General features: G+C 36.6%; 1 protein-coding gene across 2 annotated transcripts in view; it reads right to left on the bottom strand.

Moving 5' to 3' along the window:
* The window catches only part of EDIL3 (EGF like and discoidin domains 3), a 427380-nt gene that overhangs the window by 237230 nt on the left and 176690 nt on the right, over positions 1-13460 (bottom strand). The window lies entirely within an intron of this gene.

Raw genomic sequence — 13460 nt, 5'->3', positions numbered from 1 at the left:
ATAGCCTGGGATTGAATCCTGGTTTCGCCACCTTCTAACCATGTGGCCTTGGAGGATTTAGCTAACCTCTCTGTACCTCATTGTCACCCTGTGTTAAATGTTGGAATTATTAGAATCTATCTCAAAAGGTGATGATACAGATGAAAAAGAATTTGTATGTATCAAACACCCAGAAAAATGTTTGTCACTTATTAAGGAGTCAAAAACAATATTAGCACTAAGCAAAATATCGGCATTAAGGTTTCCAAATTGTAAAATATCTTCTGCATGTTTAAAAAGTAATACTGAATGGCAATTTCTGGAGTTATTAACACTGAAGAGCTTTTGTAAACCTGCAGGTGAAAATAGCATATACTTACAAATGACCGTAGCCACATAGTCCAAGGTACTATGGACACCTGGTTGCAATACCTTTACTGACTATTTATGAGTTTGTGGTGAGGCAGACTTCTACAAATCACAATTTTTACCAGTCTATAAGAAGTAGCTCATCAAAAGTTACAAATATAGGGGGAAAAGGGCTGACAGTCATTTTTAAGCTTTGAGAAAGTGACTTTACCAAAGTTACTGGTACCTGTTAACAGGCACTAGAAGTGTGGTGTCTGATCTCCCTTGGAGAAAAGCAGCTATTAGCACTATGAAGGTATGGACCTGGGCCAGTCCTGCCTAACTCAGGTCTCCTCTAGTGTACATTCTCTACTCTGGGGTGCCCCTTTGGTATGGCTGAGATTTTCTCAAGTGGCACGGCAGTCCCAGGCTTTTTTAACAGATCTTCCTTCCTTCCTTTCTTTTCTCTTTTGGAAGTGACAGGTTTGTGTCACAGTCTGAAGGCTAATCCTACCTACTCTTGCTTCTTTCACCCTTTGTCCATCACAGACATTCTCACCCAATCTTTTGTACCTCTAATTTTGTCTTACGGTTTGCTTCTTTGGAAGCGATGCTAATTGACCCAGGGCAGAATACAGCCTAGGAATAGTGAAGAAGGGAAGAGAGACGTTGAAGGAACTATCACCTCTCACTGCGAGATGAAGAAAGGCCAAGGAAAAATATATAGCAGTCTCTAATTTTGTGTTTTTAAATTTTGTTTAACTAAAAAGACTAGAACACATGAGTGAAAGAAAAACCACCAAAGAGAAAGTTAAGACGTTCAGATTAGAAAAGAAAGAAGATTAATTAAACAGCGTGACTATGTATGACAAAGTAAATGCCTGAGTCCCGGAGGAAGATTAGTCAAGAAAAGGAGCATGTGGTTTCGGCAGAGAGTAGAGAGGAGGCAACAGGGTTGGTCACAAGAATAGTGATAACTTGAAGCAATTGGGAGAGAGCTCCATTAGGCCAGGCTTTTGGAAGAGTCCAACAGTGAATGGCTCCTCAAGCATGGGACAAAGTCATTTAGAGACTTACAGATAGAAAAGGAAATTCACCATCATCACTTTGAGCTTCCAACAGGAAACACTTAGGGGTTGAGAAACATTGTCTTGCATGGAGGCAAGACTAAAGTTTAATTGCTTTCTCCAGCAACTGTCTTTGAAACTCAGTTTCTTTCAGTTTAAAATTTCATGAAATTCAACAGTTGTGGAATCTAACGAGAATATGCATGAAATATAGCACCTTGTGGTAACTCTGGATCATGTTGATAGGGTTAACTTTCAAAAAGTGAAAAGAAATTAGTATAACTGTGATTTTTCTCCAGATACCTTCACATCAATTAAAAACAATGCATTTATTTAAGTAGGTAGTTTTGTGCGGTGTGGTATATTAATTAAACTAACCCACGCCTGCCAGTTGGTACACTGCCAATGTTTAAGACAGGAAGAAAGAACTGCACCAATGATCTGTTTTGTAGCAAATGGAATCAGGTTTCTTCCATTGCTAGAATATACAAATCATGTCACAGAACCTCTTCTTTCTCAGTTTTTCCTTCTTCCCTCTCCCAAAATAATTCACGTTTGATGGTACCTTACAATGTATAAATTCTTTTCACATATATAGTCACTTTGTTTCTCTTAGCTACTCCATGAGGTCACTGTCATTACCATTAGCCTTAAAAAAAAGGTAGGGCACAAATATCAGATAATGTTTCTCAAATGAACCTCTATGAGTGATGCCTATAGGTCTCAAACTAAGAGTCTGTGATCCCGAAACCTACATTTTTTTAGAGACTGAAAAGTTGGGGAAGGGAGAATGAAAAAAAAATTGATTTAGAATTTTGATTCATCAGTTCACTTCAAAATAAGAAAAGTCATGACAGTTTTTTTATTAACTGATAAGTGTTAGCCATGCATATAACTGCTAGAGAAAAAAATATGTAAGTAATTACACTCAATGAATTATATAATTTTAAATAAGGAGCCTTGGAAATAACCTAATCCAATCTTTCAATTTTGCAGATGAGGAAACAAAGCCTAATAAGAATTCAGTCATTTTTCAAACTAAAAACAAAACAAAACAAAACAAACAAACAAACAAAACCAAAAAAAAAAAAAAAAACCCTAATATAAGAAAAGTTGGGTTTAAGGATTTGTATTAGGAGGAAAACAGTTTTAAGTTATTAAAACCAAAAATGATCAAGCTATTCTTGCCTCTTAAAGAGCATGATGTCGTTTATATTTGAGAGAAAGTAAACCTTTTCTATGCTCTCTTCCTCTTAAAAAGTTGGGTGAGGGAGGGATTAACAACAACAAAAAAGGCTGAAATAGTAAGGCTTTCATCAGTTCTTAGGAACCGTTAAAGCCATGATTCCATGGAGGGTGGTCTATGGAAGTCACTTTGAAGAACGAGGGGCAAACAGCAGCTTGCAAGCCTACTGCACCTTAGAAAAGTAGTGGCTCAAAGTTGAGGATGAGTTAATGGCTCTGCATAATAAAGGGAAGAACTAAGGAATGGATGGAGAAAACCCAGAAGAGGAGACCCCAAGGCTGAGCTGGAAGTGGACTTGAGGGACAGAGTGGGGTCAAACAGTATGCTGTGAGGCTGTAATATGTTAAGAAAAGTAGCTAGTAAAAAAGCATGGCATCTAAAATTCAGGTTTAAGTTGTTAGCACAGCTCCTGTGTGAACTGTCTCTGCTGGAGCATCCAGATCTACATTTAGTCCGCTAGATGCACAGACCTGTGTGTGGTGTTTGGGGAAATCAAGAGGAAAGGGCTGTGCCATTCATCCAGCTTATACTGGTGGAAAGGAAGAAACGTTACAGCACATGAAGCCCAGGGGATTCAAGAAGAGATAGGTGGCAGAAGACAGAGCTGACAGGGTATCTAAAGTTTGAGACACTAGATATTTCCTGAGGGCATAGGTGAAGCCTGCTTGGCAATCTTGGTGCAACCTCTGGGATTCCCAAAAGATAGGAGTTAGAGCATTGGGGCTGATTTCATTTACAACCCAAAGAACATCATGACCTCAGCTGACATCTAAGTTTCAGAAAAAGATTACCTGTTAACTGAGGTTGTGACTGCTGTTATTTTTCCTATTCTAAGAAATTCTATGATTTTCATTCAAAGGGTGAGGATGAGGTAAAGTAAATGGGACAAGGATTTAACCTTTCTAGAGTGCCTTATATGCTAAGCAACATGAAGTATACACAGTATTCTAACTAATGCTCTGTAAGAAGATATCTTCATTTTAGAGGCCAGAAAACAGGCTTGCTCACAGACATTAAGCGGCATGCCTAACTGGAAGAGGCAAGATTATAACACACTCTGCCTGACTATAAATCTATGCACTTTCTATTGAGCCACACTCCCTGCCATGTTGAAGGTCTGTATATTAATATGTTAATCTTGATAGATGCAAACAGAATCAGCATGAATTCACTAAGCATGTTCCTATAAATAATGCAGGACTCCAAAGCCTTCCTAAACGGAAATATTTCAGAGTGTTTTCAGCAAATGGATCAGGGTGTATTAGATATTATAAATATAGATAGATAAGCTCTGCTATACTAACAGTGCTCCTTTCTCCATTTCAGCTATGTTTGAAATCAACTGAAAAATATGTATATCTCCCCAATAATATTTTGTAATTACATATTTGTATGTATATAGTCTTGCTTGCACTATGAGGATAAGAAAAAAATTGACTCCGTCTAACACAGAGATTTTGTTTGTTTGCTTGTTTGTCCGTCCCTAATAACCATATTGTGAAACTTATGGTGTATGCCTTGTACATACTCTTTTGGAGTACTCATGACAGAGTGTCCCTTTTCCCCATTAGACCATAAGTTCTCTATGGGCAGTGTCATGTACATAGTAGGTGGTGGATAAATTTTGAATAAACAAGGGTATGACAAAATGAGTGATGACCATTACATCTTTTGCATAAATCCCATTCAAATTTATGTTTATAAGATACCAAATTCTTTTGGTTTTTCACTAGATAATTAATTAGGACACCTTCTGTAACTTTTCTACACCTTTCAAGGTTCAAGTTCTTTAAATCTGTAATTAAGTTCCAGTATTTTTCATCTCCAATAGAGTTTAAGCTTCAAAAGTATTACAAGTGTAATACCACTACAATTGTAAATAACAGATCATTAAAATGTAAACTTTTGCATAATAATTACATGTATCTTAATTCTTTGGCAAATATAGAATCAAGAAAAATGTAACATTGTATCATCTCATCAATAGTGTTTTGTTCTCCTAATTTGCCAAATCCTGTGTAAATAAAGACATTCATTTAAAGCATTAGCAAGATGAAATAATCAGAATATATAAATTAGTACATAAAGGCAATAACATAAATGTAGCCGAAAGTCTCAACTCACAGAATTTGCTTGTTAGCCAAAACGTTTTGTAGTTTCATATTAAATAGTGATAATTAAAGTATATGTCAACTCTTTCCAGGTTTGTTTCTCCAAGTAGTAAATGCGCTAATCATATGAGAATTAGAGATCCCAGGAAACTCTCTTTCTGTTTTTGTGTTTTCCCTCATCCAACATATCAACTGTTTTACATGGAAAATAAGTTATTATGTTAAGGTTTTGGCATACTGATAAATAATCATCATCACCTACAGCATATATTATTGCTTGTACTGTGAAGGTGAGAAACACACAGGCCCTGACTTTGATCAACACAGAGTGTTTTGGTTTTGGTTTTTGGTTTTGGTTGTTCTGATTTCAGGTTAAATAACATTTATTCATTAGGCACCTGTTATGTTCTAAGCACTCTACTAGTAATTTGGATAGATATTTTCAATAGAATTAAAATAGTCAGCAGCTGGAAGAGTCGGTTCACAACACAAGAAAATATTTAGTTATCCAGTTTATGCATCTCACTTATTAAAGGTAATTTTAATGGCTATGCTTTATTGCAAATATAATATACTCAGTATATGTGTGTGTGTGTACGTATATATCCATACATAGAGAGAGTTTACATAATGGTTTCTGGAAATTTAATTCTAGGGTTTCCTCAGTGAAATCACATTAACAAATGTTTGCAATATGGCCACATTCTTCACTTTTACTGCCAAAACTTTGGTATATTTAGGGCATCTCATATTTTTTCTGTAACATGTAAGCATACATATATATATATATATATATATATATATATATATATATATATATTGCTTATATATAGCTTTGAAAACAAATTTATAGCAGAGCAAAATTTTAAAACAAATAAGAATTAATCAACCACTTAGAGCTTATAAAAACAAAATAGGACAAAGATGATCTTAATTCCTTTCCACTTCAAAAGTCTCTTTTAAAAGGTTTGCTTCATTTTGTATTATAGCTATATAAAAGGAGTATATACAGTGGTGGTTACAAGCTTCATTTCTAATTAGTATTCATAAAAGTACAAATCATCTGATTAGACAACAACACTTGGTAATATCACTCTTAACTATAAAAGTATAAGTGGACTTTTAAGATACAAAAGGCTTCAGGGACTTTTAAAATCAATAATGCTATAATACTTTTGTAGGTAATCTTTAGGTAGCTCCTAACACAATGGGGACAGTATGTGATCAATGTTAATGAACAACTGAATTCCACAGCATGTTTTCCAGGCATTTTTATGCAAGCTCATATAAGAGTGTCAGCAAGATTAATTGTTCACAAAAGTAATGGATCTATATGGTTTGCTACTTTTCTGCATTTACCTCCTCACAATCTCAACAGTAGAGAGGTGAAGTTTTTTCCATATGTGTAACATGGTTAGTTTTTCACACATTCAGAGACTATGCCCCAAATCATGAATGCCTTATAGTATGTAAGCAGATTATTAGGAAGCAAATAGGTGAACCCTCTCTTGCGGTTATGTGTACATAGTCTTGGCCAACTTTACAAATTATTCCCCCCAAACGCTGGCAGTTAGATATTAAAAATAAATGTACATTTTAGATTATATAATAAGGAAATGCCAATCAGACAATCACCAGAGCACGCTTTCACTAGATGTTCTTGCAGTAGAATACAAAAGGAACAGTTACTACCCAAAAGTTCACTTCAAAATCTGGTCTTAAAAACACATTAAAGCCCTCTTATTATACTGTTGCTTTTGCATTTAATAAGGTTTGAACATGTTGGCAGTTGCCATTTTGAGCCAGTCCCACTCTATTTTAAAACTAGTTTGAAAAAGAAAAAAAAAATAGTCTGGGAACGTTGACATGACTGATGCTTCTCAAACCATTTTTTTTTTTTTTTTTGCTTCTTGTTTTTCTTTCCTCCTCCTCCTCTCTCTTTACATTTAAAAATGTAAAGTGCAAATTCAGCCATTTGAAGGGAAAAATTATCTGTGGGTGTTTTGTACATATAAAGGCGGGCAAAGTATAAAAAACCTAAAACATTCCATTTTAGAGGAGGAATGAGAAAATTTAACAAATTGTTCTTTAAATGTAAAAATATTTGAATAGCTTATAAAAATTGAAATCTGGGGCTAAACAGAGTTGTTGTTTTTAAATACCTGCCAATAAACTTTCTCCTCAAGAATTAATACTGGACTCCTTATATAGAATTGCCACAGGAAAGCACTGAGATAATTAGTGGCTAAAGACATGCTTTTAGAGTCCCTACATAACAAAGTCCTGCAAAGTGGGTGGCTTCAAACAACAGAAACTTATTCCTTCAAAGTTCTGTAGTCTAGAAGTCTGAAACCAAGGTGTCCGGAGGACCAATCTCTCTCTGAAGTCTCAAGGGAAAAATCTGTTCTGGTCTCTTCCAGCCTCTGGTGACTCCTACATTCCTAGGTTTATAGTAGCATAACTGTAAAGTCTGCCTTCAATCTCATGTACCTTCATCCCTGCATTTCCATGTGTTCACTCCTCTTCTTACAAGGACACCGGTCATTGGATTCAGGGCCCAGTCTAATCCAGGATTATTTCATCTCAAGATCCTTAATTAATTACATCTGCAAAGCCCCTGTGATGATCTGAACTTTGTTCTCCCAAAATTCATGTCGAAGCCATAAACTCCATTGTCTCAGGATGTGACTATATGTGGAGACATGGACTTTAAAGTAATTAAGATTAAACAAGGTCCTATGGGTGGGCCCTAATCCAAGCCAACTTCCCTTACCAGAAGAGGAAATTTTGACACACAAAAGAGACATCAGTGATATGCATACACAGAAAAAAAAAAAGCCATGTGAGGACAAAGCAAGAAGTTGGCTATGTACAACCCAAGGAGAAAGGCTTCATGAGGAATCAAACCTGCTGACACCTTGACCTTGCACTTGGAGACTTGTGAGGAAATGTATTTCTGTTGTTTAAGTCACCAGGCTTTGGAATTTTGTTACGGCAACCCTAGCAAACTAATACACACCCTATTTCCAAATAAGGTCACAGACTGAGATTCCTGGTAGACATGAATTTTGGAGAGGACTATTCAAACCACCATAGTCCCCAAGTGTTGTTTTCTTGCATCAGTGGAGTTTGTTAAGGAAACTAGAGCCTTCACTTATTATTAAAGTTGGCTGGCAAAGCACTCATATTTATCAACAACTAACACTATTTTTACTTGGCTCTCATTACAAGATCAAGAGAGCATTTTAAACTTGGAGCAGTGCCTAGAAAGAGTGCAGAAATGGCTACTCATTTGGCATCAAGGAGGATCTGGCACTGCAAGATAGAATGAAATACCAAAAAAATAATTAAGATTTCTTGGGGTTGGGGCGCCTGGGTGGTGCAGTCGGTTAAGCGTCCGACTTCAGCCAGGTCACGATCTTGCAGTCCGTGAGTTCGAGCCCGTGTCAGGCTCTGGGCTGATGGCTCAGAGCCTGGAGCCTGTTTCCGATTCTGTGTCTCCCTCTCTCTCTGCCCCTCCCCCGTTCATGCTCTGTCTCTCTCTGTCCCAAAAATAAATAAACGTTGAAAAAAAAAAAAGATTTCTTGGGGTTGATCTTTATCCACTTAAGACCATTGTCTAGAGTTGGGCTTGCCAGTGAAAGTACTGTTTTACATAATCTGTCAACAATCTGAGAAAGTCTTTATATGTATTATTTCTATAAATGCATGGCATCATTTGTGTCACAATAGTTGATATGTCTTCTTTTTCCAATAAATAAATATCTTATTAAACATTAATATGATCTTTAAAAAAGGTAATTACAAACTATAGCAAAAGGATGAATCATTTTACAAAGTGAAAATTCTTGTTATTGCCACATTTTAACATGGAACATAGCCTCTCATTCTCTCCTCTTTCCATTCATCTGGCACACTACTGTGGAAACAGGATTCCTAAACCACCACCCACGTAATGGAAATTCTCAGCTTGGAATGACTGATTGACTGATTGATTTAGAGAGACAGAGATAGAGAAAAGGAGACAGAGAAAATTGCTGGCTGATTTGTTTGTTTGTTTGTTTATAGGCAGAGAAAAGAGAGAGAGAGAGAGAGAGAGAGAGAGAGAGAGAGAGAGAATCCCAAGCAGGCTCTGTGCTCAAATGGACAAACTGAGAATGATGATTTCAGCTGAAATCAAGAGCCAGAAGCTTAACCAGAAGTACCCCTCAGCTGGGAATGTTTTATTACACAAATAGAAATCTGTCTCATACTCTACAGTCATAATGCACATACATTTTTTTTTAATTTTCCAAAACCTGCCATCTATTTTGAAATACCTTTTAGCTAACCAACAATATTTGCTGACTGTGTGATTTTTATCATTAATAGAGCAATATGTAGTGAACACAGACAAAAGACAACGTTGCCCTTCGATTTTCTTTCTAAAACAAAGGACACTAAATCTGACATAATATACCTATAAACAGTAGAGAGAGCAGATAGAAACCGTTTGTGAATTAATGAATCCAAAGAAAATTAAGTTAGTATTGCTGAAGTTAGTCATATAAGACCCAACTGTACTTTGAAATCTTGGGTAAACAGAATAAACACTCTTAAAATCTAAGAGGAAGAGATAGCAAAATTATAAACCATTATGATAAGCAAGTCATACTTTTATTTCTTTCAGACGGCCACTAGAATAAGAGTAATGATTTTCTTGTGAAAATTCCTATGATATTTCAGAAACCACAAATGCAACCCAAGCTAATTGATAAAACTAACATCCAATAAATTTGATCAATCTAAGGAGAAAAAGTCTGTTTCTAGTAATTGTAGAAAACTAGTTTTCGTTATCTCTGTGAAATTATAGCAATTTATCTCCAAATCCTTAAAAAGTCCTCTTTATTTATTTTTTTTTTAACGTTTATTCATTTTTGAGACAGAGAGAGACAGAGCATGAATGGGGGAAGGTCAGAGAGAGAGGGAGACACAGAATCCGAAACAGGCTCCAGGGTCCGAGCTGTCAGCACAGAGCTCGACGCGGGGCTCGAACTCACGGAGGCGAGATCGTGACCTGAGCCGAAGTCGGACGCCCAACCGACTAAGCCACCCAGGAGCCCCAAAAAGTCCTCTTTAATCAGGGAGGTATTTCCAAATGGAACTCTGCAAATGACTTGTTGAGAAATTCATCTGTCTGAACTCATATACTATGTCTCAAAATACAGTTCAAGCTCAAGAACACACATCAGCAGGTGGTGCAAAGTGGTGAGATATCATTACAGGTTGCCATTAGCTATTCCCCTTCTCCATGTCAATAGGACAGGGTATAGATCAAAGACAAGGCAGTAATCAATGTTTTTCATGTGTATTATTAAAAGCAAATATTTGAGTCCAAGTTCCAGAAGCATCAAAAAATTTCACTTTTTCACATGGGGGTCTCTAAATAGCTACAAAATTTTTATGTTCTTCATCTATCTTTCTCTGACAACTCTTCACCTTTTCCAAGCTCTGAATGAACTTGCCACCTGAACTGTGTGACTAATAACTCACTGAACATTGCTTTCTTCTCTAATTATTTCATGGGTCTCTTTTGTCTCTCTGATGAGATTGTAAACTTATAAAATACAAGGATTAGGGGTTCCTATAAACTACTTGTTCATAGGACCACCTTCATTTATTTTTGTACCCCATGGATCCTGATAAAGTGCTAGATACTTTGGTGTTGTTTCATTAATGTTTGATGATTGAAAATTATTATTATATTATATTATACATATTATATTATATGTTATTATATTAGGAATGCCAGAATGTAATCCAAACTTCTAATCATAGTCTATAACAAAAACTTAAAGTTTAGAGATCAGATGAATTTTCATCTGTAGCCCTTAGATGGTTTCCACACTTAGCAGGTTTCCACAACTAATTTTAAGCCTGAGGCCAACCCTAATTTTCATTGTTGACTGATGTCACAATTTATAAAATATAAAAGTGTGGATAATATAATAATCACAAATAGGTGCTAAAAATAGGTGCGTGCATGCTCGCGTGCATGTGTGCACGCACATACACACACACACATGCACACACACAAGCACAGCTGCACTATTTCCCCAAAACTACAGCTCTCTCTCTTGAAATCTAGAATAGTGCTTTTGATTTTGAAGGCAGTGATAGGAGGTGGGGAAAAAGATTTCTATTTTTACTTTTGGAATCTGCCCTCTGTGACTGCCATCCTAATCCCTATAGGAAGACTTTCCAGCTACATTCAAATGGGAAGGGTGCCAATCCAGACTTCACGGCTGAGAAGGCTGGAAGCACAGCTGGCTAGGTGAGCTCCTGTTTGGATTGCCTCCTCAGGTCCCGCATGTGGCTTCTTAGCGGCAGACTTGAGAAGGCATAAAACAAAGCAGGCATGGATTCTGGCCAGCTGGCCATCTGTTCCTTCACCCACTGTGATAATTTGGTCTTGTAGAATTTTGTTAAGTGAGCATTAAGTAATGACCATGTCAAACAGAGTGCATAATGAATGCCTCTTAATCACTGGATAAAAGCTTAGGGGATGCTTGCCCAAATACAGAAAAGGTCACCAACACAAACGAAGAATTAAAACAAGAAGAATGAAGGAGATGCAAAACTAGCAACAATTAACTTCTTTTCCATTTTTACTTCTGATCATCTTGAGTCTATGTCAAATACATGATGGAGGTCTCATAAGGAAGTTAGGTAATACCATCACAGTTCCTACTATCTCATTATACATATATACACGTTTATTGTCAAACTAAGGAAGAATTTTAAAACTAAAAAAAAAAAAAAAAAATGTGAGGGACTTTGTCATCCTGACCTGGACTGAAAGCACTCACAGTTAGAGCACCATTAATATCACAATTTTCCAAATAATTCCCCAGAACTACATCAAGTAGTCACTGAATATTTGGCATTATTTTTTAAAGATCAACTGAAATATCCTATTCTAAGAAAGCAGCCTTTCCCTCATAAACAATTAATAACTGCAATATCATGAAATTTTTTAATCCCCCAAAAGACGTGTAATGATGTACATAATGTATTATTGGGACAGTCTCCTACTGCCTGGAAATTGAGTCCATAAATTTGAACTACTCTTGTATAGTCAATTTTACCTCCACTATTCACAATGAACCAAAATGCTTTACCTGATTAAATTACCATCCTGTCACATAAAGATGATAATTTTATCTAGGATTCTACTCGTATGATTCCCAGATTGGAATGCACGTCTATACCCTACTGTCTCTTCCAAATTTCCCTTTCCTTCCAAGACTACCCCAAGTTTCATAACCTCCATTAACTTCTCCCTATCATCTCTCCTTGTCCTCTTCAACAAATGTTCTATTACTCTATTACTCTGTATTTTAGTCTTTGTTTCATTCATTCACTTATCCATTCATCCATTTATTCACATAATCACTGGGTTCAGATTCAGAGCTCCTATTGTGTTCCAGATTCAGTGCTAAGTACTAGAGTTATAGTAGTGAGCAAAACAGATACTCTTTCTGCTTTGCATAACCTAAGACGAGTGGTAGAATTGACACCAAACAAATCACCACATAAAGAAGTGTGATTGTTTAATAAGTCATGAAGAAAAGGGGTAGTGTATCCTGATAATCTATTTATAGGAGGTTCTCTGAGAAAGTGACATATAAGGTAGGAGCTAAAAAAACAAATAAGGGCTAAGGTTATGAAGGAGATGAGTCTCTACCTCATACCTCTGTGGAGGGCAAGAAGAAAGGTCACCAAGAAACCAGTGTAGTTGGAAGAGACAGAACAAAGACAGAGGGATAGACAGGGGCCAAATCATGCTGGCTGACAAAGGCCATGCACACACAAAACATTGGCTTTATGGGATACATTGATACATCTGAGCAAAAAGATAATAGGACCAGAATTTCAATTTCAAAGGAAAATCTGTGTGCTATACAGACAGTATAGCATAAGTGAACACAGGTGAACATAGGACAGAATCAGCACAGGTGACCACAGACCAGTTACAAGTCATCCCTCTAGTCCAGGTGAAGCATGACAGGAAGCCTATATTAGAGTGGTGGGCTAGGAGACAGGGAGACAGGCAGACAGATCTAAGAGCAAAGGGTCAACAGTGGCTACTGTGTTTCTAGATTTCACATCTCTATGGATGAATGTTGGTAGCATCCCCTAAAAGAGAAACCTTAGAAGAGGGTCTGGATTAGAAGGGAAGATCATGAGTCAGTTTTTTGGATCTGTTCTTCAAGAAGAGGTATCAAGAAGGCAGAAGAGAGTGTGGCCTGGAGATACAAATGTTAGCATCCCTAGGTATAGATGGAAATTCACAGCATGGGTATAATCAGCTATGGGAACACTAGAGACAATACAGATAATCCAGGCCCAAGATTCAAGAAATACCACCATTTAATGGTGAGATAGGAAATGCAAAACTCCAGAAAAAGCAAGAGACAAAGAGGTAGGAAAAATAATTAGCAGGAAAGTGAAATGATTGTGGCACTTAACATATTGCTTTGCATTATTAATGAACTGCTTAATGTGTATATATTTTATCTCTCTGAATAGATTTTAAGGTCCCAGAAACATAGGATTTCTATTATAACCCACTCTGTGTTTTATATGACTCCTAGCACCCAACAAATACTTGTTGGAGAGTTGAAAAATGTTCACAATGTCATGGACTGAATATATTGGCAATGTACG

This window comes from Puma concolor, chromosome A1 (genome assembly GCF_028749965.1).
Source record: "Puma concolor isolate L17-30 chromosome A1, mPumCon1.1.hap2, whole genome shotgun sequence".
In the NCBI taxonomy this organism is placed as follows: domain Eukaryota; kingdom Metazoa; phylum Chordata; class Mammalia; order Carnivora; family Felidae; genus Puma; species Puma concolor.
The sequence above is the reverse complement of the archived record's forward strand: the minus strand, read 5'-3'. Positions and strand labels throughout refer to the sequence as shown.